This window comes from Chaetura pelagica, unplaced genomic scaffold (assembly GCF_000747805.2).
Source record: "Chaetura pelagica isolate M959 unplaced genomic scaffold, ChaPel_1.0 scaffold316, whole genome shotgun sequence".
Lineage (NCBI taxonomy): Eukaryota > Metazoa > Chordata > Aves > Apodiformes > Apodidae > Chaetura > Chaetura pelagica.
The window spans coordinates 511,267-535,987 of NW_009953497.1; the positions used below are offsets into that span (position 1 = coordinate 511,267).

The 24,721-nt window shown below is 45.6% G+C and overlaps 1 non-coding gene across 1 annotated transcript; it reads left to right on the top strand.

The window, feature by feature from the left end:
• Positions 1-11,493: 11,493 nt before the first annotated feature.
• Positions 11,494-11,576, top strand: TRNAL-UAA. Its single transcript has one exon. It is a non-coding gene; the product is annotated as a tRNA-Leu (tRNA).
• Positions 11,577-24,721: the final 13,145 nt, after the last annotated feature.

Here is a 24,721-nt window from a genome sequence, read left to right on the forward strand (position 1 = left end):
GTACGAGCAAAAATCACAGTTTGAGATGATTACCTTCCGCTTCCTTACAGCCCAGTTGTACCTCAATACAGTTTATTTTGTGTGTTTTTACTGTCTCTCATGTAGTGCAGCTATGTGCTGTTAAACAGCTGTTCAGCTCCACCCTAGAAAAATAGCTTCAATAAAGTGCATTTCCCATACAGGTCATATATTGGTTAATTCATCCTTTTGGGAGAACTTCCAAGCAGGAAATGTGGAGGCAGAGGAAGCTATCCCAGCAGAGCACAACAACTGTTAAATTAAATCCAACCCTGGCTCCCACTACCTGCCATTGTTACTGAGTAAAAAGAGAAAGCCCAGGGCTGAGCTTCATCGGGGCTGTGTCCCTGCCACTGCCGAGTGCTCCATCTCGTGGGGCAGCTGTGGAAGTTTTTTTTCCTGGAGAAGGTCAGTCAAGTTTTATACAGTAACTTCTTCTGTGATTCAACAGCTAGTTTCTTTTGCTTTGTTTGCCTAAAACAGCAGAATGGTGCCATACCTGTGCTGTATTCTGCCCCCTGGTAAGGGTGTACCCCCTCATGCATGATGCTACAGTCTGTTGAAGGGGAAAACACACTGGAAATGTCTACTAGTTGAATTGACCTCTGGTAGATTTTACAGCAAAAGGACTGCCTCTCCCTGTTGCCCTTGGATCACACACTCCGCCAAACCTGTTTGGGCTTGTGGATATAATTTTGTATGGTCGTGGCAGGAGTCACTTCTGTGTAGACCCAGTCTGCCGTGTGCTCTGCTTGGCTTTGCTATTATTGCACCCTGACTGCTGCTGAGACAATTTCTTGCCTATTAAAATGCAGTTACGGCTTGGAAAGCGATAGTGTAAGAATGGCTTATCAGTGCTCCAAAGCTATTTGCTCTAATCATCCGTACCAAAGGCTTGAGAATGCTCCCACAGAAGCCAATAAGACTTTTACCATTGACTTCAAAGGCAGCAGAGAGCAATTTAGCTGCTGCCACCAGACAAAGCAGGTTAGGCTACAGCTGGTACTTCCACAGCTAAGTTGGCTCTGAAATCCTGACAATCTAAATGTATTTTCGCTACATGGAATGTTTAAAAATAGCAAAGGCAAAGTAACAGGGAAAACAGATTGCTGGGAATATTCCTTCCCTGGTAGGAGAAATGGACTAGCTGAACCTAGAAGGGCTTTTCCATCTCCAATGTGTATGAGTCTATGATTTTTGTCAGCAAACTAAGCACTTCTGAGCCAGAGGCAGCACAGAAAGCCGCTAAAAGAAAATTAGAGGTGCTGGTGTCATAATTTTTCAATCCAAGAGGAACTTCTGGTTTTGCATATATTGCAGGGCTCTGGAAGATTCCCCTGAATCCAGTGAGATATAAGTGGAGACAATTTCATGGCCATGAATCGTAAGTCACAATAATGTGAATGTTTTGATAAGGCTGTCCCCCCAGCTGCCTCCTGGGAGGAGGTTATTGAGTGCACTATGTTGGAGAAGATCAAAGAGGCACCTACTGCTAATAAATCACTAATAATGGGTGACTTTGCCTGCCCACATATTAGCAGGCCAACAATGTTCAGTGAATCAATGTCTCAATACTTCAAATTACCCTCAGAACAGTTACTTGGAAGTCATGTTAGACAAGGCTGGTTTTTTTCCATCTTCACCTCAAGTAACATGGAGGATGTGGTTCAGGACAAATAGCTTCCTACACACAAGCAATCACAGTCTTGCTGTGTTTGTCACCCTCATGGACTGCAGCAAAACTTGGTCAGGAACTCTGATCTTTGGAAGGAGAAGGTACAAGAAATTGAAGAGTACATGAGACTCAAAGTCATCCCCCTCAGACTATATATAAGACAGTTTGCTCATCTCATCTATATTCCCAGAGGAGAGCAAGAGGGCTGCGTAAATGGCAGAGGGAAGGGATGCATAAGCTGATAAAATAACCTTTGCTAGAAGTGGAGCCAGCCCAGAGGAGCCAAGAGCATAGACCCAGGTAGGGCTGGCATAGAGGCAGGGACTCTGTGTCCTTCCAGCCTCAGATTAGGCAAGAGAACACCTGGACTGAAAACTGGAAGTACCCCCTGAAGTCACTGGGCAGCTGGGGAGGAGCCCCTGCCGCCTCCTGCGGTGCTTTCTCAGCCCTGTGGTCAGCTTGACTCCCACGGTCCAAGCTGGGGACTCACCCTTGCAGAAGACCAGGGCACCTGCCTCAGCTCCTCAAAAGGCTCATCTAGCACACTGAAGTGCACTCCATACAAACCTGAGTGTTTCATTAGCCAGGTTTTCCACCAAGGAGGAGAAGCTCTGACTGCGTTGCCCTTAATGTGAAACGAGAGCCGCTGCAGCAGGTAAGGGCCGGGCAGCTGGGTGCAGCCATGTGCTGGGAGCCTCTGTCTCTATTTGCAGACAAGCTGTGGATGTGTTTCCATTCCACTCAACTTTTGCTGCTTGTTTATTTAGTTAATAAGAGACAGCAATCTGCCTTGTACAGCCATGCAAACAGCAGAGCAGAGCGTCCAAAGAGGGGCTTCTGTTAAACACTTGTTGGCCTTACGGTGCACATTGTGTTTCATCTGCTGTGGGAGAGAGGTGGAGGGAAGACACTTGCCTCTAACAAAGCTCTTCCTCTAGTGGGGCACGTCCTGTCTCTCTACATCATTTTGGTACAGGACTAATATGGTTTGGTCCCTGGGTTGGGGTTATGTCACTATTAAGAGATTGGGCAGTGTGTCACCATCTCTCTGTGTCTCACATCCAACTTGTGGCAGCTGGGCTGGAGTTGCCAAAAGGTTTGTGTCCCTAAGGAGACAGACAGGAGGAGGCAGCCAGAGATTTCTGTCCATGTGAATGTTTTGGAGAGAGAAGGCAGCATGGACAGCTGCTGCAGAGCTTCTCCCTCATCCACCTCTAGCCAAGGACTAATGCTGAATTTTGGGAAAACACTCTGTCACTCTCTTGTCTTCTTCTGCACCCAGCAGTCCCTTCTGTATTTTTAAGCATTAGTTTTATGCCTCCTGCTTTTATCAGTCAGCCCTAGATGCCTCAAATACTACTCAGGAGTGAAACACAGCTGCTGCCTGGAGTTACAAGTCTTCCACTTTTGTGGCAAAGGTGTTGACCACCAGCAACACCAGCGTCCTGCCGTGGCCTGGCCTTGTTCTGCAGGTATTTACCAGACAAAAGATGCACTGAGATGCATGAACTCATTTTAGGGGCCATCAGGCAGGCGACAGATGTTGACCTCTGATTCTGGGCCTGTATTGCAGACATATGCTAAAGCACTGGCTGTGCTTCCTCACTGCAGTGTAAACTGTCACCTCATCACAATGCTGCCAGTGCCCATGTTTTAAAGCAAGTGTTTTGGGTGTCTGAATTGCTGGCCTGGGTGTATAATTTCTAGCACTCTCTTCAGAAACCCCTTTTTACAGAGCAAGTCTTCACATCAGGTTCTTTAACACCCCTGCATTTTTCTTTCCCAGACCCCTCACTGCTCATATCCAGATCATTTCTTCCCACGATGCTCCAAGTCCTTTCCTGCAGTGAGAGGGGCTTGAATGGTGAATGCAGGAGCAAAGAGAGGGAATCTCCTAAGCAGCTGCCTGAAATTAAACAGGGGAGCCAACAGCAAATACCTCCCAGTGGGCCCTGACCCCCAGACCCCCAGAGGCAGCAGAAGTCTCCCAGAACATACTATCAATGGTTTTTAGATGGGGTCCCAGTTGTCTAGAACAGCCCTGCTAAGTGCTGGATGGACACAGAAAGAGAAAGAACCTGCACACACATCCACACACCACCTCTTGCCTCTATACACGTTAAATTGGATGCTTTTGTATCTTAAGTTTAACTGTCTGTTGTGAATTCACAGGTCCTCTTGGAGCACAAAGGAATCAACAGCTATCTAGTTTTTTCTGTACTTAGCTGCTAATTAGGAGCTTTTTAGGACATGCAATTTGAGGTGTAACCAATTAACTCAATTGTGGACGAAGACTAAAGCTGTTATTTGCTTTGTCATAGCAATTGAAAGCCCAATAAACAAATACTAGTGTCTTTTCACTCTTTCCCCTGTGCTTTAGCACAGCTGTGCAGCAAATAATAATAATAATTTCATTGTCTACTTTCCAAAACTCTACATTTAAAACAGATCATAAAAAATCTCCACACGGTTTACTTTGTCTAATTATTACAATATTAGGCTATAAATCCCAGAGGAAAGACTGTATCTTTCTAAAAAAAAAAAAAAGCAAAACACACACATTAAAAAAAGCAACCAAAAAAAAGAAGCAGATGAATGAACAAAACATGCCAGAGCTTGCCAGTCTGTTGTTTATGATCAGTTTTGGAGGAAGCCATAGGAGAGAGGTTCTTGATGTCCTCAGGACTTTAGAGGGGCTTAGTATTAATTTCACTGTGGCTTTTCTGAAAACTGAGTGTAAAAAAAACCCCTTAGCTGCAGAGATATAAAGATTTGAAGACTTTCCTTTTTTACATAATCAGCATTTTCAACTTTAGGTGTTTCTTTTCCAGTTTCCCAGGAAGCTACCAGCCCTATGGCTTGGGATAGCTGGTCTGTGTTGTAAACTATTCTGAATACCAGCTCCACCTTGAGATGGCCTGACTCCTCAAAGGCCTCTGCTCGGCAGGAGTGAAGGACTAGAAGGACAGGAGCCAGGCAGATGGGCATGAAGTGGAGTTGGAAAAGCCAAGTGAAGAGTCTCCAATGCCAGAGGGCTGATGCTGGAGCTGAAGCCATGGAACCACTAGCAGAGACTTCACAGGTTTGCCTTCCTCTCTGTCCTTCTCTTTTGTGAGATGCTTCTCCTTTACTTTGGTACTATGAACCAGAGATAAAAGGCAACAAATGAAAACACAAATTCACACAGTCCTGGTGCCCTCCTGTCATGCAGTGTAAGTCCACAGAAGCAGCTGAGCTCTCAGCCTTCATCAGCTCCCTTCAGAGGTTACATCTAATTAGAAGGATCTTGGATTTTTGACATTATTGATGCTTTTAGCAAGTTGGTCTCTTTGAAGACAGCAAAGAAGTCCAGCTGGGAACCCATATGGGAAAAAAAAACATTCTATAAACTTGTTATCCCTAAAAAAATTCTTGCATGCAGTATGTATGAGCTCACTCTATACACCTACTCCTCACAGCCACCTGATACCTGTCAGTATTTATAGATGTCTACTTGGAGTCCACTGTAAGGCACACGATGCCCTGTTTTAGGGAGAAGTAGGTTTTCCTGGTCTTTCCATAAGTTTTTGTTTGTCCATAGCAGCCTCAGTCACCTGATTTCTGCACTACCTCCATGGGTGGAGGATCAAATTCACCTTCTCTGATTACTTGTTGGAAAATCCAACCCAGGTGCTTGGAGGCTGTCACCAGTGGCTTCCTCTAGTACCCTGGCAGTGGCAACACATCAGCACAGCCCAGGCTTCAGTGCTGTGTTGGACTGAGTTGCAGCTTCATCACAACTTAATTTAACACAGCAGATGTGGCCAGTTGCTGCAGCACAGATGGTGGGAGGTAATTTATAAAGGTTGGGAAACCTGCTTGGGGCAGGTACCCAGAGCTTCAGAAACATACACTGGGGAAAGCAGACGGGTCTTTTTCATCCTTTACTTCTGTTATAAGCAGACTAATGGTGGACATAGGGGTGCCTCCTGGCACTGGGAAATACTTCATCCTCAACCAAGGTGATGTTACAGCTACAGACAGGTGCATTTGAGCTTGTCCAGGGGTGTTAAGAGGATGGAAAAACTGCATTTCAGTCCTACCTCAAAGTTACTCACAGGTAGAGCCATGTATGTGCTGATAGGACTTAATGACCCCGGCCTCTAGGTCTCAGACCATGCTAATTCCAGGCATGTACTGATGTGTTCCAAGCTGAGTTCACTGACATCTGAAAGCAGGTGCCCCCAGCCCATGAGAGATGCTGTGACACTGTTAGCTGGGCTCTCTCCTTCATAAAATTGTATCCCCTCACTTCCTACATTCATTCACCTGTCAAGAGCAAAGGCTCATTTTAACACTGTGGGTTCTAAATTTTCTCAGATGTAATTATTGTTTGACACTGCAGCCCTTCCAAGCACCTTACATATGGAAAAAGAGAAAATTAAATATGATAAGCCTAAAAATAAAACTATTAAAAGGAGACAGAAGCTGTTTTGTGAGCAGCAGGAGTGATTTGGTGCCTCTGGGAGAGGATATGTTGAGCCAAAGGAGATGTTCTGCTTTTAGGCAGTGTCTTTTTTTATAGTTCAGTGAAGTTCTGTGCTTTTCAGAAGTTCTTAGGTATGGTGCTTTTAGAAATGAGCCTGTTCTTTCTCTTTGCTCTTGTAAAAACCATGACTTTCATACCATTTCCCAAGCCAATCTTCTTTTACAGGCTGCAGCCAAAATTTCCCTTTCCTAATTAACACAAAATGATTTTTGAAGAAGTTTTAGCCTCAGAGAACATCAAATTTAGCTCTTAGCCTGGAGCCAAGCTCTGGGCTAAAGAACATATGTCATTTTAGGAATTCATGCAGATACACCTTGACATCTGGGATGTGATATGTCTCCTGCACACTTCCCTGCTGAGGTGAGGAGCAGTGGTGGGTACTGCTGGTGCTGCAGGAGAAGAGCAAAAAGGTTTTTCCCATTCATTCCAACACTTCTATCCAAGCTATGTAAATAATTGCAGGAGAATTCTTTGACACACGCAAGCCTCTCCTGTTGATTTAACCATGTGATAACTCAATTGCCTCATTTCCCCTCCAGGTTGATTCTGAGAGTAGCTTGCTGCAGTGTTCCCTAAGCTATGGAGCCGTGAGGGATGGAGTTGTCTGTGGAGCCTTTGTTTATCACATCTAGCTCCTCTGTCATGGGAAAAGGCAGTAAAAAATATGCAACACATATGAATTTCGAGTGTTATTTTTGAAGGCCCTTAGTAGAGCCGGGTTTATACATATCTGGTGACCAATATATGCTGAAATTCAGGTATGGAGAACAGGGCTGGAAGGGGCCTTCAGAGATCATGTGCCTGAAGGCAGGATCTGCCAGGTTTCTCTCTCTGGAATGACTGTAGAAAAACTCTGACTGCGTTAGGAAGAGTAGATGGACAAGCACTGAATGTCTCATGTACATCAGGTCCTTTTATGACTCCATGATTTGGGCACTTAGCATCTGAGGCATCAGTATCATAGCGCTGTGATCCTTGATGAGTTCTTGAGCTTTCACTTCTGAACAACTGTGACTCATTTTCTCTGTGTTGTAGGTGATGATGTTTGGAAGAGACATGAAATAGTGATGGGAGAGATGGGTCCATGATGGCATCTTTCACAAAATCTAGTCAAGACTGACAAAAGATAAACCCTTATTGAGCTACACATGTCTAGGACATCTATGGGAATAATTGACTGAGGGTAGGTGATAACTTTGAAATGCCAAACCATTGCTGCTCATTCCAGACATCTTACTGTGAACCCACTCAGAACCAAACAACAACAATGTGAAGCCTATAAATTCTGAGCCTTCAAGATTAGTTTTTGAGAAACTGTCTGTTGTCCAAGAAATATTTGGGGAAAATAACTGGGAGAATAATTTAGACTAGCAATAACTTGTGGAAAATTGTAAACAGCTGGGAGATCATTCCTGAGCAGGAGTAAGTAGACAAATGCATTACTTTCTATGACTTACTGCTTTAGCTGTGGTAGCTGCATTGCTTTCAGTCTGATGAGGGTTTTGTTGTTGTTTTTTTTTTTAAAGAACTTCCTCAACAAAGAAAATATCTTTTCCCTCTGGGATAAATAACCTCCTGTAATTGCACAACTCCACTGGTTTTTAATCTAGCCTGTGTGCCCACAGTAAGTGGTTTGGTTTTCTGGCCAAATACCAATATTCCGATATTTGAAAGCTTCATGGAAAACCTTTCCTCTTGAGCTATAGAGCACCATAAGGTTTGTGGTTCCACAGGGGTTGACTTGAGCCAACAAGCAGCAGGGCATCATGTCAAATTCTGCAGTGTATAAGCTTCACCAACAGGAATACAACATGTATTTTCTAGTCATTCTGTAAAGAAAACCTTCTGAATACAAAGTGAGCCTGGCTTGATTTCCTGAACTGCTTATCAATTGGGAGCTAAGGCAGGGAGGAAGAGGGATCTTCTTCTGTGTTTGCTTGCCTGTTTATTCTTAAACCTATCGAGGACCAGTTAAATACTAATGCTACTCTGTTGAACTATTCTTCTTGTTAGTGAACTGCAGTTCACAGTTAAATATGTGACATCAGTAGTGTATTTTAAACCTGACAAAGTCCAAAGAGCTTCCTCGTTAGCACGTTCACAACACAGGAGCCCTTTTGCTATAAACAGCATGAAGTTTCCTCCCAAGCCTGCTGCGCAGGGTGGAGCCAACCTGTCATTTCTCCTTGAACCTAAGGTGACCCTGGATGGGCTGTTCTGAGCCAAACATTCAGATCACAGTGCTCCTGGTGCTTGTAACCCACGCTTTGAGCTGGTCTCATAGCAGGGAAAGGGTGTAAGAAGAGCACAGAGTAGAACCCTGTCATACTCTTTCTCTTTTCCAACAAGTTTCTAAAGAGATTATATGGAGTTTATTTTTGCCTGTGCATTAGTAAAGAGGAGAATTTTGGCCTGAAATCTCTTAAAGTGCCATTTTTACTCTGCCTTGCTCGTAACTTTAAGATATTTGTATTTTTTTCTTTTTCATTCTGCCCAGCCAGCTACTCTCCACCTGTGGGGTGGTGGTTGCCTCTAGTGGCTGTTTAAATGAAACACAGACCTACTGAAGAGACCTAGTGCCTAGAGATCTCTTCTGGAGGGAGAAAAGGTGAGAGGAGAAACTGCTTTCCTGTTAACATTGCCAATGCATTTCTGAAGCAAAGGACACCACCTTTTCGAATTCAGGACAATAGTCATGTCTTTCTCTTACAGAACATGTGTTCTGAAAGCCTGTAGCCGTGTCGCCTTCAAGCTGTCCCTTCACAGAGTTGCTGCAAGCAAGGAACAGCCAGCTTGGCTTGAGATTGTATAGGAGACATCCAAGATGCTGCAGGTAATTCAGCTGATGTTACAACTCCCCCCCACCCGGGGGCAAGGCGTGCTCCAGACTCAGCCAGCTCTCTGGACAGGTTTGCAGGTGAACCCAACCAACCTTGTGGATGACCCACAGCCATGGAAGACCCTGGGAAGCATTTCTTTAGGGCTTCATTTTGAAATGCAGCCAAGTTGTGGCAGTGACCCCCCCGGATACATGTCACAGTAAGTTTTAACCAGACAAGGGTTAGAGCAGTGGCTTTGTACGTTGCACATGGAGATTTTTCCAAGATTTCAGCAAAAATGGTGAAATAACAAGCCAAAATCTCATTGCTCTGTGCCTTGTCCAAACCTCCCTGTGACAGCACAAATGCCAGCCAGGTTGTCAGCATCAAGAGGGCTCTAAAAATGCTGAGGGGCTTTGGGAGGGAGGGCAAGCGGTGCCCAGCAGCAGGCTTGTGCTCAGGCTGCTGCTGGTTCTCCACACAGTTTGTCTGCATGGCCTGCTCCTAGCTCAGGGGGTTGGATGGGCTCAGCTCCTCACGTGAGTGCAGCTGGGCTGTTAGCCAGGCACTGGAGGCTGCTTCAACACAGAGATTTATGGTGAGCCTGGGGAGGTTTGAAGGGGGTTGTGGCTGGGAGAGAGTGGTTCCCAGAGAGAGCAGCTGACTTGTGCAGCCCTTGCTGTTCTGGGCCAGCATCTCCTTTCCTTGCCTGTGCTGGAAGGATGCCACAGAGCAGGAAGCATCAGTCAAACTTGCTTTCTCACATATCCATACCACTCCCTCCATGCATGCCCTAAACTTGTGCTGGAGCACAATTTCACCACTTTATTAATGCCTCAGGCTGCCAACTCAAGCAACAATTCCCAGCCTGGACCCAAATGGTTAAGGTGGGGCATTAACTACAAAGCTGGGCTCACTGGGTGCTATGGAGGTCTGAGCAGTGTGGGTCATGGACATCCTTGTGGGCAGTTCCCATCCCTCCATGCTGTGAAGAGCAGATGCAGCATAAAAGCTTATTTTCTGAGAGGGCATGATTAATCTCTGCTTCTTAGAGGCTGACAAATGTATTATATTCACCGACATGCACACACATTCTCTTTGCCTGATGGGTGACCCCTGTCTTAATGCCAAGTGTGTGAAGTCCAGCTCTGTAAACGAAGAGGAGAGCTTGCAAGCTCATTAATGCTTTGAAGTCACTCATTAGTAGCAGATTCCTCAGGAGCTGGCGAGCACAACACCCTTGGTAAGTGTGGTTTCATTTGATATTAATGCAGGTGCTGCAGCTGGAGGCATCCAGGGATGCTGAGCTTCACTCTGCAGCACGGACCAGCAGGGTATGTGGCTGTGACTGTAACATGAGGGGCAAAGGGAAGCAGGGAAAGTTGCTGTTCCCTGCCAGCTCCTAAGGGGGTGAATTTTCCTCCTGTTTGACCCAGTTGTTTGCCCAGCTGAGGACCTGCAACATCTTCAAGTGGGGTTCTTCTGCTTTGCTTCCTAGCACTCCTGAGTTACCTGTGGAGACCAGGATGACCTTTCCTGCTTGAGGAGCTGCACGTCACCCTCTTTTGAAACCTGGAAACACTCCTTTACTGACCAGTGCCTCTCAGCTGCACAGCAGCCAATGGAAGCCCTCCCAGCAGCTCAGTTACCCCAGGGTACAGTCATGAGCAGTCCCTGGGGAAGTGAGGAGGGAATTGCTTTCATTGTCCTGCAGGCAGGACAAGCCAGGACAGCCTGGCCAAGTGTGTCTCCAGCAGACAGCATCCTCTGATGAAAAGACCTGGTGAAGTTTCTCTGTGTGATAACAACCCTATGTGGAGGTGCTGATCTGGGAAGAAGGAGAGTGGCTGAAATCAGACACAGAAATGATCAGGCTCCTGTGGCTTAAGGTCAAAAGACCTCCAGCACTGGGTACTTGTAGGCTGAGGGTTTGAATCCTGTCTGATTCAACAGAGGTTTTTCTGTTTGCTTCTTTTTTTTTCTTTCTTTTCCCCAGATGGCAGAAAAAATCTGTACCACACCAAAGGAAAATGGGAGACTTTCCTTCACATGGGTGGACTGGAGGGCATGAGGAGTGGGACTTGTGCAAAGAGAGTGCTTCAGCTGTGTGTCATGTCTGGCTGTCAGAGCAGTTCACCTCCCCCTGAGCATCCATCATGGTCAGGCTGAGACCCTCTGGAGATAGCTCTCCTGCACAATGGACCCTGGCAGGTTTACCCCTGGTGCCTGTCGTCCTTGCATGAGGATCTAGTTTGGCACCCAGGGGCTGGGCCATCCTCCATGGCCCATGAGACCTGGTGTTCCATCAGTCTGCTGGGGACATAAAAGAGAGCAATGAAGAGGGGAAAGCGTTGCAGGGTTTGGAAATTGTCTTGGGTTGGGACCTCAGGGGCTTGGTGAGGTGTGTGCCCTCCAGAAGAGGACATGTTGGGCCAGAGAAGAGCTTACAGCCCACCAGGATGGCCGAGTGGTGAAGGCGTTGGACTTAAGATCCAATGGGCACATGCCCACGTGGGTTCGAACCCCACTTCTGGTAGGAGACTCCTTTTTCTCCTGGTCCAAATCTCCCATCACAGCTCTTAGAGCATCAGCTCAAAGCAGGGATGGGAGCTCTGGGCCCTGAAACACTGGGGAGCTGATGTCATTCAGTGTCCCACCATGAGGACCCTGGTGGGACCAAGGCCACCTTGTCATTCAGGCTGAACATGAGCCTCTGGCACACGGGTTATGGATCTCATCTTTCATGCAGGGAGTCCTGAGATTTTCGTGGGCTTGAATCCTGCATCTTCCCAAAATAGCAACTTGTTTTTCCCATATCAAAAATAGAAAAACTTGACTACCCTGAAAGGGGTGGGTGGGAGAGAGATGCTGAGCTCCAAACAGCTTGGGCAAGTCACAGTTGGAAACCAGAGCAAGCAAGTGGGTTCAGGGAGATAGGTATGGGGTTTGTGGAGAGTGCTTCTATTGCCAGCTCTGCTCCATGAACCCAGACCCATCACTTGGCTCACCCACAGGGTGATTTGGCACACTCTGGGGGGATTTGGCACTGCCACAACCCTGTGGGGCAGGCCAGCATGGCAGGGAGGGGTTTCTGATGCTGCTGGTTAGACTGTGGAAGTGCATGAGAAACTAAGACCTGCTGCTGTGCTGCATCGTGTCACCAGCCTGGAGTTTGTCTTGGGTCAGCAGCATTTTTTTCTCCCTTCCTCATGTGCATGGATGGGCAGAAGATATTTCCTCGTAAAGGGTTGGCCTGCTGGACCCGGGGAGATGCTGTCAGGTTTTCATCTGGCTGCTTTGCTCCAGCCTGAGGCCAATCAGAAATGTCCTACTGCTGGGACATGATTTGAAGTGATGGTGTTAATTTGGTTAATTAGGATTCCTGGGTAGTGTGTGCTTCTTGCAAATCAGCTTACCATTGTAGTATCACTGCAAGAGTTATTTGCTGGAGCATGGGGTTATGTATGAATTTATGATTATGATGTAGGGCCATTAATTTCATGTTTGTGGCAGATGATACAGCTCAATTAGAAGTTGCACATTGAGATCTTTGGCTCTCTCTGATATATGGGATTTAGACAGTGGGCTACAGGAAGAGCTACAGGGCTCGTAGCAGTGGCCATGTAACTAATGGGGTAGGACACAAAGGAGAGGACCTGGGAGGATTTACTCTGCTCCTCACTTATTTGGTTAGTCTTGGGAGTGGAATTTTGTGTATATCTGCTAGAGCTGACTGGTTGCAACTAACCTCACTCATTAAGTGATGCAAACAATGACAGAAACATCTTTGAGAGTATCCCAGGGGGTCTAAGCAGCCCTATGGGTCAAGTCTTTTGCCTCTGATGTCTTGGAGTCAGACTTCTGTCTAGTTCATGTGTCAAAGGCATTTGGTGGCTTCTGCTGAGTTCAAAGGTGAAATCTTCTCATTTGAGCTTTTCTGCTGATCCATATTCTTAGAAAGCTTGTTTTTTTCCCACCCCAGGGGTTTGGGCTCTGCTCTGTTCCTGATCCCTCAAGGATATTTATTTACTTTGCAAAACTATTGGGCAGACAGAACATCATCTGAGGGCACCAGGAGCTGAATTTACAACCTTTGTATCCCACAGCCTGCAGGAGCTGTATGGATGGCAGGGGTCAAATGTTAATTTGACTCAGACCTGAGATCAAATGGCAGAGCCATGTACAAATGAGGGGCTGGAGATCTGAGGACTGAGTGAGTCCAATGGCCAGGGTAGGTGACGTCTCTGGAAAACTGATAAATAAACTGCCTTCTACCAGGCCACAGCTTTCCTCCTTCTCACCCCATATCCTCCAAGTACTTGACAGAGATAAAAAGAAGAGCTTGTCCAATACCTATTTCAATGTATCATATTTATTAAGATGGTTATTGCAGGTTAAATATCAATAGTTTGTTACAAATATATTTATTATAGATTAACTATGTAGTATGCACATCTGTTATCTTATGGTTAAAAGTAAACCTTAGTGAAAGGTTTTAAATAATGAATTTGTGTTGGAGCAATGTACAATAAGCATATTTAGCAATCTCACTCTCAATTTCACAAGACAGTTTTATGTTCAATAAATACTTAGAGATTATTAAAAACATATTTATCAAAGATTAACAGTGATGAAATAGATACAGATCTAAGCTGTTAAGCTCAATACACATACTTATAATAATCAATTTCTATATTAAAAGGCAATAACTGCCTTGTTTAATCTAAATGAAATGTTTTTTTTAGGATCTTTGTAAATGAAATCTTTTGCTGTCTGCTGCTGCATGCAGATCTCAGATTAGATCCTGGGACATTTGTACTTACAATTAAGTACTTAGGTAAAAGCAAAGCATCCTTAGAATAAGGCAGGCTGTTTCAGGAGTAGTGAACCAGAGCTTCAAAGATGCAGGTCACAGCCTGGCTACAGGCACTGGAGCAGCTAGTCTAGCTTGGCCCAGCTCCCTGACCCTGAGAAATCCCCAGATCCTGTCTAATCTACAGCCCATACCACCACCTCCAGCCCACACCACTTCCAGGATTGGGATCTGGAAAAACAGCTCTCAACTTCTTTGCAATCACAGATGCACCCACCGTGTTTTGGATACGGAAGCTCCCGCCTGCCTTGTGTCCTGTTATTATCTGGCACTTGGAGGCAGAGCTCAAATGAGCAAACTGTTTAGGAGATAAACAAATGTTATTGTTTTACTCTTGTAGCTCTACTGTTATTATTCCTGGCTGATGGGTAATGAGAGCTGGTACCTGTGTTTGTGCCTCTGCCTGGACCTGCCTGCAGGTCCTGGGAGCTGTTCCCCAGACACTAATTTTGGTGAGAAGTGTCACAAGCTGTCTGGGTGCCTCATGGGGCATCACTGGCCTTTGGACTGCAGGAGGACTTAGACTTCTTTAGACTGTATGTTAGGAAAAAATCCCTTTGCTGAGAGTGTTGTCAGGCACTGGAACAGGCTCCCCAGGGAAGGGGTGGAGTTACCATCCTTGGGGGGATTTAAAAGCTGTGTACATGTGGTGCTGAGGGACATGGTTTAGTGGTGGACTTGGCAGTGCTGGGTTAATGGTTGGATTTAATGATCCTAAAGGCCTTTTAAAAAAAAAATGAATTGTGTGATTCTGTGATTCCTGAGCCCTTCTGAGAGCAGACTGGAAACCCCACAAGGCATTCCCCAGCTGGCCTGGATCCAGTACCTCCTCCCAGAGTTTGGTGGTGGTTTTATCTCATTTTTGGGCTTGCACTTTTACATCAGTGAAGCTCAGCAACAAATCTAGGTGAGGATACAAATCAGAGGCACCCAAATTCAAGGGAGACTTGCACAGTGTCTACAATACAGGCTGTGCAATGACACAAGGGGGCTGTGTGAGTTGTTGACCCTGTAGCATATTGACAGGTATTTGCCTCTCATGATGGCAGGATCTGCAAAAACAGTCTGAGAGGGGCAGACTTTGCCTACACTGCTGCTCAGCAGTATCTCAAATACACAGTCATTTTCTCTCTCCCTGTTGTCTGTTATTTCCTTCCTTTATCAGTTTGAAAACCAGGCTCAGGCACTACCTTAAGCAATGTTGCTTCTGCATTTTAAACACTATTGAGCAGCTTTGTAGGATCAGATGTGCACATGGGGCTGCCAAGGAAACCCTTCAAAGGCAGGGCAGAGTCAGGGCATGGTGACAGCAGCTGGGCAGCCTTTTGGAGATGGAGGGACTTGTTGGAGAGATGATGGTTGAAAAGAAGTGGGGAGTTTCTGGCCAATATCAGCCACCTGGTAAATGGAGATACATCTGTCTGTCTGTCTGTCTATCTCTCTCTCTCTCTCCCCTGGTTTATGAGTCCCACCTGTGCTTGTGGCACCAGTTTATGGTGCAAGTGTCTGGTTTTGAGGGGTGGGTTTGACTAAAAAGATCGTCCTTACAACAAAGGAAGATTTTTCTGTGCTTATCTGGGCAAGGGCAATGCTGCCTCCACTGGATGCTGTGGAGATTCACTGTCATATCTTGGCATGGTCTGCTTTACATGATGCCTCCAGAGACCATCAGTCACCAAGAGCCCCTACTTTTTGTCCCATTTAAGGAAGTGGGACCCAAACAGCTAAAAGACTTTCTGTGTCTCCAATGCTATCACTGACTCCTCTGTGGACATCACTGAAATTCTATCTCTTTACATCCTGAATTTGTCCCCTGTATGTTCTCCCCAGCCAAACCCACCCTGTGGAGGATGCTAAGCTGTTAGGGGGAGGTTTCCATCTTAGCAGAGAGCTGCAATTATAGAGGTGACCAGGGAAAAAAGACAAGTGGGCATGCACCACTGCCTTTAATAGAAAGCAATGATTCTTCTGAGTTCCAGAGTAACATGGAAGATCTGCTTTTAATAAATTAACAGCCTACCAGTAACAATCTCAAGCAATTAAACTCTGGAATGAAGTCGAGCACCATGAAATGTATTCTGGACCCAACAAGGGGGTGGCAAAGATAATCTCTGAGCAGAGCAGAAGGCAAAAATATAATATAAATGCTCTAGAGAGAGTGGGAGAGTTCTGCTCCTGCTCTCATTTCTATTATCCATGCATGTGGACATCTCATTTTGCTCCACATCACTCCTCCTTCCTCCACTGGCTCCTGGGGATCTGTCTTGAAGCCTCCCTGAGCTCCTTCAAGTTTCCATCATAACCCTTGTGCCTGCTCTCACTCATGTAGGTAGAAATCCCCACAGTGAGGAGGGGATGGCTGATGGGAGATACTGGAAGTAGCTGGGAACTTGGTGATAGCCAGGAGCTGAGGAGGGAAGCAAATAAATAAAAACCAAACCCACTAAGCTCACGTTGTACATTAATATCCCGTATGGAATCCTCTTTGCTGTAGAATTCAATTTATTTCCATGTAGAGGCTGTTCTTCTCAATCAATGCAGCTAATAAATAGCTGCTGATGGCCATGACCTCCAGGCTGAGAGAAGAATTTATCTTCTGAGCCAATTAAAGGAATTGAACAATTCCTTTTAATAACGCTATGGGATTTTCATACAAGAGAAAAAACCCAACAAAACAGAACACAAAAACCCCACCACCAAACAGACAAACACCATCAAACCAACCTCCACCTAAAAAAACCCAACCACAGCAGGACAGAAAAAAAAATTCTCCCCCCAAGCCTTGCAGAGAAAGGTCAGGTGGGCTCTGCCAGGGTTGGTATTTGATGCTTTAACTGGTCTTGTGAAGCTGGTAGGGGAAATGAAATGTTCCCTGTGAAAGCACAGGAATGCTTTTCTGATGCCTTAAAAAAAATAATTTTAAAAATCCAGAAAACAAAAGACATAATGGTAGATAACATTTTCTTCTCTTCAGAGCTGTAAAAGGCTTGGATGGATTAGCAAGCCCCTGTGGTGTGGTGGGAGAGCTGGACAGGCCAGGCCAGCTGTGAGGCTTCTGGCACTGCTGCAATGGGCAGGATGTTCCTCCGGGAATGTGGACTTATCCAGGTGCCCTGAGGGCAGGAGGGCAGTAGCACTGAGGGCAGCAGAGCCTTTCCCCTTGGGCACTTCCACACTGACAGGGTAAGGCAGGGTCAGATTCTCCATGTTTTTCTTTTTTTTCTGAGGTTCCCATTACTTTTTTTTTTTTTTAGAGGCAAAAACTGTTGCTGATCTGCTTGAGCCCGTGTGGAGGGAGGGGAAGTATCCTATGAGACTTGTGGGTTCCCACAGCTGATGTTAGAGCCAGTTCTTGGTCAAGAGAGCATTTGTGCCTTGGAAGACAGGCAGGTGCAAAGAAGAGGGCGAGGGAAGCAGAACAGATACCTATTGAGTTTTCACAAAGCTACATAACCCCAAAAGGCAGTGGGTCTTCTCCACTCCATCACTTTCCTGTCAATGAAGTCTCATGACTCCTGTTGGCATCGGATGCAATACCTGTCAAACACACAGGTCTCCTTTGAACACTCCTGTGCCGTAGGGAAGTCTCTTATCTCCATTTTACAGATGGCAAGCAGAGGCACAGAGAGGTTAATTGACTTGCCCAAAGTCAGCACAGGAGGTCTGTAAGTGATGCCAGATCCCTTGAAACCCTGTCTTCTGGCTTAATCATAAGACCATCCATCTTCATCCCCTTCCTTCTCAGGATTCCCCAGCCACTGCAGTGGCTCAGGCACTCGTGTGGGCAAACCACACGTGGAGACAGTGCTGGGAGATGGGCAGTGCCAGAAGTGGTTTGTAAACCCCTTTTCCCAACAGGATATAAATTTTGACCTTTAAAGTCTGTTTTGTTTTGTTTTTTTTTGAAACTATTCTCTAGTCTCCTTTAGGAGCAGGGAAATAAACATGCTTGAGCATTTGCTCTTTCGGGAGGCATTTCAGGGATGATAAGGCAAAAAGACATTTCATTGCTGCTCTGGTAGAGACAGGACATCTTTCCTGGGTTTTTATGCACCACCCCCAACAAACTGCTAAGCAGATTGAACCCACAGGTATAAAACAAACAGCAACCTTTATTTTCAAGTGATCATCTGGTAATAGATCCCCACAGGGCTCTGGAGATTAGTCCTTGACAGCCATTCCCTTACCTATGTATGCAGGGCATGAACATTTCCATCAAAATGCCTCTTGTTTCAGAAGTGTGAATGGAAGAAGCAGCAGAGAGTCCTGAGTGAGTCGCTGATGAACATGGAGCATGTTAGGTTCCCTCTGACACTGGGAAGGAAATCACAACTGTAAGTCTGCCTCTTTCAATCTGCAGGCTTTCTGCAACATCTCTGTTCTGTCTTTTGCTCTCTCATTTTCATTTTTTATTAATAACCCGGCAACAATTTTCCCATAGGACTCTGTTTTTCATTAATTATTAGGAGAACTAGAGAGGGAACATGGAGTGTTGGACAGCTTACTTTGAGAACATCATGTGGGAGAATTTCCTAATGCCTACATGTGCATCTCTTTGACATTCTCCTTGCACAGGAGGCTAAATGACCTGCCTGGGGTGTGGAAGAACTTTTTTTATTGCAGCATAGCAGCTGAGCAAGGAAACTTTGTTTAAGTGCTGGTTTGTTGGCCCTGGAGATGAACATACTGCTCAGCCAGAATTGATCCGTGTGCTCTGTGTATGACTTATTACCATGTCCTGTGTGCAGGAGAATTCACAGAGAGAAACCAGTGTCAGTGTAGGATTGTACTGCATGTGCATCACTGTTTTCTACTGCTGAAGATATAGGTATGGCAAGAGGAGTAATGCTGGCCTGAAATCTCAGGTCCAGATGGAGACTGTCCCCAGTGCCGATTAATATGAAGGTGGAGGATGAGCTCTTCCTGGTCTTCTGAAGCCACAGGTTTTATAGTTGTGCCTGCTACAGTCCCCATAGTATGCTGGGATCCATGGAATGGCTTGAAAGAACCAGTCAGTGTATTTGGTTTGGCTGAGATGGAGTTAATTTTCCCCATAGCAGTCCTTGTAGTGCTGTGCTTGGTATTTGGTAGCTGGAAAGGTGTTGATAACACACCAGTGGTTTTACTGCTGTCAAACAGTGCTCCACAACATCAGGGCTCTCTCTCCAATATTCCCCCTCACCAGTAGGCTGGGAGTGGGCAAGATCTTGGCAGGGGACACAGCTGGGACAGCTGAGCCAAACCCACCAAAGGAATATTTCCTACCATATGATGTCTGCTTAGCAATAAAAGCAAAGAGAAAGGAGGAGGAAGGAAGGCATTTGTTATGACATGTTTTATCTTTGGGAGCAACTGCTACTTGTACTGAAGCCCTGATTCCTGGGACGTGGCTGGACAGACATTGCCTGATGATAGGCAGTAGAGAATAAATCTTTTGTTTTCCTCTGCTTTCATGCACAGCCTTTGCTTTTGCTTTGTCAAACTGTCTTTATCTTGACCCACAAGGTTTTTCCCATCTTATTTTCTCCCCCCTCTGCCCTGCTGAGGAAAGGAGTGATAGAGCAGCTGAGTGGGCACCTGGCATCCAGCCATGATCAACCCACCACAGTCAGGAAGGTCAGTGTTAAAACAGAAAGCTCTTTGGTTGTGGCATGTCTGTCTGAGCACCGTTGGTGTGTTTGAAATAACAGAACCTGATATTTTTATAATGTTGATCTGTAGACCAGCTTCAGCAGGTTACTGTAGGTTACTGACTGCCTCTATTTCTAGGATATCTGATGTTTAAGTACTTTTGTGTAATTAGAAGGGTGTTGTCTATCCATGAGCTGGTCTTTGGAACAAGCCGAGAAGAATTAGGATTTCCTTCAGAAAACTCTGAGCAGGCTTGCAGGGTTCTACAAATTTGTTGGAGATTCTGGTGAACCCAAGGCTGTGTGGGGACAGGGAGCAGAGTCAGCATCATCTGTTTTCAGAAGCTGGAAGAAAACCTGTATTAATATAGTGGGTTTCTGGCCCCTCACTCAGGGACCCTAAGTGGTATTACTGGGTGGTACCTGCCTTCCCAAGCTAACCCCATTGTCCAGACTGCCCTTGACCCTTCACCCAGGACATCTCTGCTCAAACCCATTGCAAGTGCAGCCTTAATGTTCCTCCTGAAAGACTCTGCTCAGGTGTTGCATGGCAGAAGCACAATATTACACATTGACTGCCATACTGGTTTACAACATTGTTTCTGTAGTTACCCACCCACGCCTGTAGCCCACAGAGCCTGTAAAGAGGTGGGATTGCATTTTATAGTGGCAAGAGCTGTCATGGGCAGTGATGGAGAGTGAAGTGCTGACCCACAGTCAGGCCCTGGTTGTGAAGCTGCTGCCCTGGAAGAAGCTCCTGCTGCTGGGAAGTGCTGCTGGTCAGACGTGGGCAAAGGGGGAAGATCTCATCAAGCCTCAGGTGATTGCCATGCTGCTCTCAGCAACCCACCTGCTCACCTTCATGTCAAGAACCAGCTTGGATCTGCCAGCCATTGGAGCTCATTGCAAGGGTGGGATGCCAAGGAGTGACCATGGCAACAGCAGATTTTTTGCTAAGAACTGCCCCATAATGGCTGACATGGACCTATCTGGCTCCAAAGGTTTCCTGGAATGAAGTTACAAACATGGTACATGATTGGATTTGGCCTGAAACAGCTTTTTCTTCCCAGAATAATGGGTTGAATGCATTTCTGTTTAATGATCTGGGGTGGCTTGTTTTAATGGTACCTGAGGGGGAAAACAAGAATGTTCTGAGAATTTTTTTTAAGGAAGGACCAAAGATTAACATGACCACCACGGAGAATGAAATTTTATGGGAATAATTATGTGACAGCACACTTTATAGTGCTTAGCTGTCTGTCTAGTCAGACCAGAGTGTACCCAGAAATCTGTTACTGTAATCGGATATTTTCTTGCTGTTAAACCTGCCAAATATTTGTATGTGTAAGCATGCTATCCAAAAGAGTTGAGAAAATCCACGAAAAGAAGAGTTCTAGAAGGCCTTAAGGTGAAGCAGATTAAAACCATATTTCCCTGGGGAGAAGACGGGTAAAAAATAACTTAAAAACTCAAGCTTCTTCCATCAAAAAATATTCATCCTAAATGATAAGGTGTTTCCAGGGAACACCCTCCCCCTCCAACTGTGTCAGAAATTAACAGTTTTGACAACCTATTTTGCACCAGTTTCAGGTAAGATACATAAAGATCCTTGAGGTGCCAGCAGATGACAAATTGGAGATAAGTCTGAAACACTGTATTACTGCAAATAAAATTGTCTGCTTCTGTAGAGGCAAAGTATGCGGTGAGAAGGAAACAGCCCTTCCCTGTGTGGATCTGATTTGTCCTCAAAATGAATCACATGCTTGATCTGGGCCACCACAATGTGACCAGATAATGAAGACCTGGGAGGAAGTTCAAAGAAGAGAAACCAGACCAACCCTTCTGCCTTCTGATCACTAAATGATCAGACGTTTGGAAAACCTGATTTATGTGGGAAGCTTCAAACTGCTGAAGGAGGCTACGAGATGACAACACATACTTCTGTGTGTGGGGAAAAAAAAAAGAAGCCTAAAAATATCTGAAGGGTGTAAACATGAAGGAGAGAGTTGTGGTATCAAAGGGCCAGCACATGGTACAGGGTTCAGAGCTGGCAGCTTTCCTTGCTTTTTGGAGCAGCCGATGGGAAATAACTGAGAGGCAGAGCAGCAGCATCATGACTATATTTCACTTAAGCCTGTCCCTCTGTGACTTGATTTGTCATGTCCTGCTCCTGCCTTAGACTGGCAACAGGATGCATCCTGTTGAAATACTGCCTGGAAATAAAACAAAGCAACAAAATATTTTCCTCTCCACTTAACTGTGGTGACCCCCAACACCATGGGACAAACTCAGGCTTGCTGAAATCAAAAGGGATTTTCCCACGGGGCCATAAAACCCGCTCTCATCTGCCAAGTGTCATTTGTCCTTGTAGTTGCTCCTTTCCTTCTCTAGTAATAAGACAACGTATGGATCATCATTACCAGACCCCCAGACTGCAAAGAAATCGTTAGGTATTTCCTATAGCTCTCTCTAGATGTATGGTTGGATTCTCAGCTGATGGGAAGCAAAGCTGATTCATGGCAGCCAAAGACACAGCCTCTCGTATTTTGTCTTGTCTTCTCATCTCATTGAACTTTCCAAGGATCTAAATTAATGTAAGGGAAATATGACCCTGCCTCAGTGAATTGTTTTGGGGGCTAATGTGCTGAGCGATTTATTGGCAAAGAGGGTTTTTTCTCTCTTTCTTTAATAAAAAAATGCTTTCATTCAGCAGCTTTGATGGAAAGCCTGTGAGAACCCATGATAAGTATGTAACTGGAACAGACTCATATTAGATATCACTGTTACAAATCTATTAGTCCCACACATTAGAGCATGTGCTGGACCTGATGAGCTACACTAGTGGGAACATGAGTCATTTTCTGAAATAGATGTAGCTTGCAAATCTTTTAGACTGTTATCCAATTCCTTTTCTTTCAGTTTAATTAGGATATAAAACATGGCCTTAAGAGCTTGCACAAGTGGAGGGAACTCCATGTACAGGCTGGGGAACCAGCTGCGAGTGTTTCCCAGCTGCTCTGCTGCTGAGCCTGTTGGCTTTTGCCTGCAAGGTGGTTTTTGTCTCCCTAGGAACTGCTGGAGGCAACATCTTCTGAAACATCAGAGGAGGACAGACCTACTCTCGCTCCCTTAGAGTGATGTGCACAAGGTGAGTTGGCCACACTGGCATGGGGCATTCAGCACCCACTGGGGCTGAGCCAGGGCCTGGCAGAGCTTGTGATACTGGAAGGGTCTGCCCAAAGCTCCCTAGCAGGGTAACAAGGGGACAGCAGAGAGCAGCCATGAGACAGATCTGATGGTGGTTCTTTTTTAACCATATAGGCAAAGCACTTATAATGAGCAGAGAGGAGCCCCTGAGATCTGTGATGCTGCTGGTGAATTTATATAAAATCAAACCATACCTTTTAAAGAGCATCCAGCCCTTCCCATAACCAATGCAGGACATGTCTCATCCAGAGCGTATCTCCTATCATTGGTGCTCTTTCTGTTCTTGAATTCATCTGTTCTGTACACCTGGGGACTGGTATGATCACCATTTGGCTTTCCAGAATTCAGAACCTAATTCCTATGAGCTTTCATGTCTCTCTTTTTCTTGTTTTGATTCTTGTTTGTCCATTAGTTAGTTTGTTTGGCAACATATTCCTCGTTTGAAACAAAAATAGCAGAGATGGGCACTTAGTTTCTTCCTGGACCGATTCCTTTGGATTTATTTCTTTGTTTAAAGATGGACACCTGGTTTCCTTATAAGTGAGTGTTGGCAGGAAGGCAGGGCCAGGGGGGAAGGAGGGTGGTGAGGAGAAATGCAACTGCTTAGAACAAATGCAACACTGTAGGAAAGCTTTATAATATGATCCAAGATTGGCCTGATTGCCTGATGTTCTAAACATATGGTGTGCTCCTATATATATTATTATGCAGGAAAACTAGCTGCATGCACATAGCTGTCATTCTGCAATGCTTTATATACTGTCTGCCAAATTCTGTACTTCTCTCTTCTTATTCAGACCCAGCTCTCAGTGAAGACAATGAGCATTTATCAAAGTCTTACTGTTCGTGGAGTGCTCCATCCCTTCTCCCTTAATTTAAGCTCAGCTGGGGAAGAATTTCAACATTTCACCCTTCCTTTGGCACCGACTCAACTTTCCTGTTCCCCAGGGCATGTGAAATTGGAGCTGGAAGCATGTGGTGGTGTGATTGTGTGGCAATGAAGGGAGTGCTGCTGGGCAGGAAAAAAAGCCTCATCTGCAGGGTGGCTCACAGGCTCTGATGCAATGCTCACATCCCTCTGTGTTAGCTCTAGCTTGTGCTAAGACATGCATGGCTTGGTCTGTCTTTGTCTAGTATCTCTAAGATGTTTTTCCAGACTCACCTGGACAGGGCAGGCAGTGGGATTTTCTGGGGTAAGAGCTGAGGACAAGCTGTAGCAACTCCTCAGTTCAAGAAGGACAGAGAACTGCTTGAGAGAGTCCAGCGCAGAGCTACAAAGATGATGAAGGGAGTGGAACATCTCCCTGATGAGGAAAGGCTGAGGGAGCTGGGTCTCTTCAGCTTGGAGAAAAGGAGACTGAGGGGTGACCTCATCAATGTTTACAAATATGTAAGGGGTGAGTGTCAGGGAGATGGAGTTAGGCTTTTCTCAGTGATGACCAGTGATAGGACAAGGAGTAATGGGTGTAAATTGGAGCATAGGAGGTTCAAGGTGAATATCCGAAAAAACTTTTTTACTGTGAGAGTGACAGAGCACTGGAACAGGCTGCCCAGGGAGGTTGTGGGGTCTCCTTCACTGGAGACATTCAAAACCCACCTGGATGAGTTCCTGTGTGATGTACTCTAGGTGCCCCTGCTCTGGCAGGGGGGGTTGGACTAGATGATCTTTCGAGGTCTCTTCCAACCCCTAGGATTCTATGAGTCTATGATTCCTGTGGTTTGTGTCCTGCTCTGACACAGGCCTTTCCTTCTTACTTAGCCTGAATCCAGGTGAGCTTTCTTTTGTGGGGAGGAAAGCTGTTATTCTGGGGGGAACTTCTCATCATTGCATGGCTGGGCTGGCAGGATGTTTAACCAGAGAGCGACACTGCAGCTGTTGCATGTATTTCTTGGCTACCCTCAGCTCTGTGCTTGGGTCTTACACAAAGCTACATTAACTTTTGGGAAAACATCTTTTTATTTTTTTTTTTT